This window comes from Hoplias malabaricus, chromosome 3, assembly GCF_029633855.1.
Source record: "Hoplias malabaricus isolate fHopMal1 chromosome 3, fHopMal1.hap1, whole genome shotgun sequence".
Classification (NCBI taxonomy): Eukaryota; Metazoa; Chordata; class Actinopteri; order Characiformes; family Erythrinidae; genus Hoplias; species Hoplias malabaricus.
The window spans coordinates 79,741,915-79,746,958 of NC_089802.1; positions in this window are offsets into that span (position 1 = coordinate 79,741,915).

Below are 5,044 nucleotides of genomic sequence, written 5' to 3' on the forward strand. Positions count from 1 at the left end.
TTCCTCAGAGAGAAATACTGATAAAGCTGTATGTCACAAAGCTGTATAAAAGAATGTCACAACACTTCATTTACAGCAGTGGTTCTCAAACATTTTCTATCATTCCCCACCTCAGACAAAAGGGAATTTCCGTGCCACACCTGCACCATATTGCCCCCAAAAATGGTCATAAAATACACATACAATTTACAATTTCCTAATTTATTGAAATAACATCAACTTCTATCTCCAAATCAGTAGCTTGACATTATAACACCAGATACATTAACATCCATGTTCAAAAATACAGAGAAATGGCTACTAACTAAACTGTGCTTCAGTTTCTCACTTTTCAATCTGTGCCAAAATGAGCAAAGGCAGGTGCAGGGCATAGGAGTGAGTTTGATACTGGTGGGGCAGGCTGGGGGCATATTTGCTGAGTCTAAGCCCACCCCATATCAGAGGCGATGGCTCTAAGACTGCAAGGGAAGCTCAGCTTCCCCTAAAATGTCAAAAAATAAGTGATCAAATATATACTGTTGTGTGTACATGTCATTGAATAAATATGCACTACAACGCGCTCAACTTTTGTTCAGAATCAGCTTCTTATCACTGGTAAAGACGCGGCTTTCCTCTCAATCATTCCCGCAGCTTCACAGTGATTTAAACAGTGAGGACGCTGAGCATCCACAGAGTTCAATAGCGAAGCAACGAAACGAGATGAGTGATTGGATAAATGCTGGGCTTTGTCCCGCCCATCGGACGCTCAGCGTCTCTGGGGGTCTATGGGGCAGTGGGCTGGCCTCGGCTGGCCCCTCGCTCAGCTTCTGCATGATGATTGGATGATCTGTCTGAGGCTGAATCCCTTATTGACTGACAGTGAAATGAGTGAATCAGCGATCCTTTGGTGTAAAGATCCGTGGGAGCACAGGGGGACACACTTCACATGGGCCAAGGCCGTTTAAGCAGCCTAGCTCTGCTGGCCATTGAGAGGACACTAGTCCAGTCCCTGGAAAAGACGCCTTGTTGGTACGAAAGGGTCACAGATCGTTTTCTTAAAAAGGAACGGAGGGTAGAATTTACGTATAAATAAACCGACACATTTTATGATGTAGGCCGAAATTGAGCTTCCCCTCCTTGAAAGACCAGCATCCGCCACTGGTAATCAATGTCTAAATCCAGCGGCTTGGTTTGGGAGCAGGGAGATGAGCTTGGAGATGTTGCTGGCGAAATCTACTTCAAACAAGTTAAAAACGTCTAGAAATAATGTAAATGATTGTATTTTCTATAAATGAGGACTCTAGGACAGTGTGGTGTTACTGAGAGCTGCAGAGCTGCAAACACTCACTGTTTCTGTTTGTCAGAAAGATAAAGCAAATATTTTGAGAGTTGTTTTTCAGATACACTCCATCCTGAGGTGTGTTTTTGGACTGTGGGAGTAAACCGGAGCACCCGGAAGAAACCCACGCGGACACGGGGAGAACACACCAACTCCTCACAGACAGTCACCCGGAGCTGGAATCGAACCCACAACTTCCAGGCCCCTGGAGCTGTGTGACTGCGCCACTACCTGCGCCACCTTGCCGCCCAAACCAAAGTTGTAGCGCATTAATCAAAACCACCTCTAGTGGCCAGACAGGTGAACCACAACAAAACAAACTGACACTGTGAGTGTGATTTCACAGACAGGTTTTCTCAGACTCAGAATTCACCAGTGCTGAGGCTGATGCTATAATAAGATTTGTAAAATTACATTTTTGACCCATGCAGCCCCACCCGTGGCTTACTGACTCCCTTCGATCAATGCACACTAACCTCAGAGCTGCTGAGAGAAGATGGTGAAAAACAAAAGACCCATCACACCTGACACAACTACAATCCCTGCTCTCAGCCTTTTCATCAAATGTCACCTCTGCAAAAAAGAAATTCTACCAAGACAAAATCAACAACGCTACTGACACCCGGAAGCTCTTTACAACCTTCAAGTCTCTGCTGAACCCTTCACCTCCACCCCCTGCAACCAACTTCACTGCTGACGCATTTGCTGACTTCTTCACCAGCAAAGTTGCTGCAATCAGCAGCCGGTTTTCTGACCCCTCTACACAGCCTCCGGCTCCCCCTTCGAATCCTCCTAAACCTACTGCTTCCTTCCCTTCTTTCACTCCTCTCACAGAAGACGAGGTATCAAATCTTCTTAGAGGCAGCCGTCCTACATCCTGTCCACTGGATCCCATTCCTACCACCCTACTGCAAACTAGATCCATCCATTGTGTCCGCAGCCACTCATGTAATCAATTCTTCACTAACCTCGGGAACATTTCCAAACACCTTCAAGCAAGCTCAGGTAAGACCTCTACTCAAAAAACCTTCTCTTGCTCCTTCTATAGTAGAGAACTACCGACCAGTCTCTCTCCTCCCCTTCCTGTCTAAAATCATTGAAAGAGCTGTCTTTAAGCAGGCAACAAAATTCCTCTCCCAACATAACCTTCTTGACTCGAACCAATCCGGCTTCAAGAGCGGCCACTCGACGGAAACTGTGCTTCTGTCAGTAATGGAAGCTCTTAAAGATGCCAAAGCAATAGGTCAGACGTTAGTAATCTCCCGTCTAGACTATTGCAACGTCCTTCTGACAACGCCTGTGCTGTGAGACCACTACAGATGATCCAGAATGCTGCAGCACGCCTGGTTTTCAACCAACCAAAAAGAGCACATGTCACGCCTCTATTAGTTGAGCTGCATTGGCTACCCTTAGCTGCTCGAATCAAATTTAAATCACTAATGATGGCCTTCAGAGTATTCACTGGTTCTGCTCCCATCTCCCTCAACAGACTCTTAAAACCATACGTTAGCGCCCACCCTCTCCGTTCCTCAAAGGAGCGCCTACTAACACGACCAACCCCCCGTACAGGTCAGTCGAGGTTATTCTCCTCTCTGGTACCACGCTGGTGGAACGAGCTTCCAAGCACCATCAGAGGAACAGAAACCCTCTCCACATTCAAGAAGTCCTTCAAGACCCAGCTCTTCCGAGTGTATCTTTTGCACTGAAAGTCTTTCTTTAATGCACTTATTACTTCCTGCATATTGCACTTAATGTAAGGTATAAATTGTGTTGTAGTTTGAATGTTAGATCCTCTTTTGTAAGTTGCTTTGGATAAAAGCATCTGCCAAATGCATAAATGTAAATGTAAATGTAAATCCAGTCACTCACACCTGTGGGAGGAAACAGGAGCACCTGGCAGAAACCCACACAGACGCAGAAAAACCCAGAGGAATCCAGGTCAGACCCAGAATTCCAGATATGTGCTGACTGCTGAGAGCACACATGTGGGATGATGATGTGAATTTATATATATATATATATATATATATATATATATATATATATATATATATATATCAAATATGTTTTTTTCTAAGAATAAGAAATGATAGAAAACTAATTTTTTTTTCAACTTTTCTTTTAATGAAACGTTCATTTGGTAATAGAACAACCCTCAGAACAAAATTAAGGACCAAATCTTCACTTTTCCAAATGAAAATAAGTGCACCAATTTCTCCAGTTTATTCGCCCCTTCTCTCAGCCACAGAGGCTCCGCCCACAAGTTGACAGAGGGTCTGATACTTTCAGTTAACTAACCTGGCCTCACCGTCAGGATTCTGCCAGCTGCATTCCGATTGGCTCTCTGTAAATCCACATATACACACTTCTGTGTATCATTTACTGGCTGTTCTACTGGTCCAAAGTAAATCATAAAGACTGCCTCCTTCTATAAGTCAGGCCAAAATAGCAGACTGTGATTGGTCCTTGTGTGTGTCAATGAGATTTCTTTTCCTGAAGTAGTGGGGGGTTCTTGGTCACATGCACCAGATTGTCCCTAGAGACTCTGGCAGTGTGAGACTAACTTGCCCCTGAAAATGTTTAAATATTTTATATTAAAGTTGCGGGTTCAAGTCCCACTCAGGGTGACTGCCTGTGAGGAGTTTATCATTTGTCAAGTACACTTTCCCTGTTACCATTATATCATGTCTCAGATTTCCCCAAGTCCCAGACGTTATGGACTATTAGGCCATACATCTTTCTGTTACCATCTACTCTCTCACTTCTCCACAGTCAGCATTATGTCCTGCAGAGAGTCAAGTCGCCCTGTCCCAAACAGGATGTACATTTACATTTCAGTTATACTTCCCTAAATCTAACTAAAGAAATTTTACTGCAAAGCACTTTTCCCTTCTCGAATTCTTACAAGGGACATGCTTCAAGCACAGCACATTCTGTACCATCATAATCACCACATATTAGATTACATTTACTCACTACTTTATTAGTTAGCGGTTATCCATCACATTCTCTCTGTGTCTGCGTGGGTTTCCTCCGGGTGACTGTGAGGAGTGTGGTGTGTTCTCCCTGTGTCTGCATGGGTTTCCTCCAGGTGACTGTCTGTGAGGAGTGTGGTGTGTTCTCTCTGTGTCTGCGTGGGTTTCCTCCGGGTGACTGTCTGTGAGGAGTGTGGTGTGTTCTCCCTGTGTCTGCGTGGGTTTCTTCCGTCCTTTTGGATGATTGGGCTTTCCCCCGTTCCATTTCTTGCCGATTTAGAAATCCCCCAGACAGTGAGTATATATCTGTCCATGGTCATAAAAAGACTGTCACACCACTGACTGTAGACCACTGCTGGTCCACCATTGGAGCACTCAGATTACTGTCCTGTACAGGATATAACTCATTTATAATCTCCTCGCACAGATTTTACATTCACAGAGACTTTCATTATGGAAAACACACTAATACAAATATTACCAACAACTCTGAGAGATATAATAATGAGTGTAAGCCTGATATAAAATGATTAAATGATAAAAATATGTTGACACTGTGCTGGAGTTTCAGCAGCCCTTACAGGGGTGAACTAAGCACCATTGTCAGAGAAGGAGGATAAAAAAACTTAATGAAGCCTGTTTATTCAGCTTGTGCACTTTATGAACGCAGGAAATACAAAAACACACAGAACATCAGTTGTTCATAAATCAACAAAAGTCACAAAATAACCCCCCAAAATTTCATGAATTA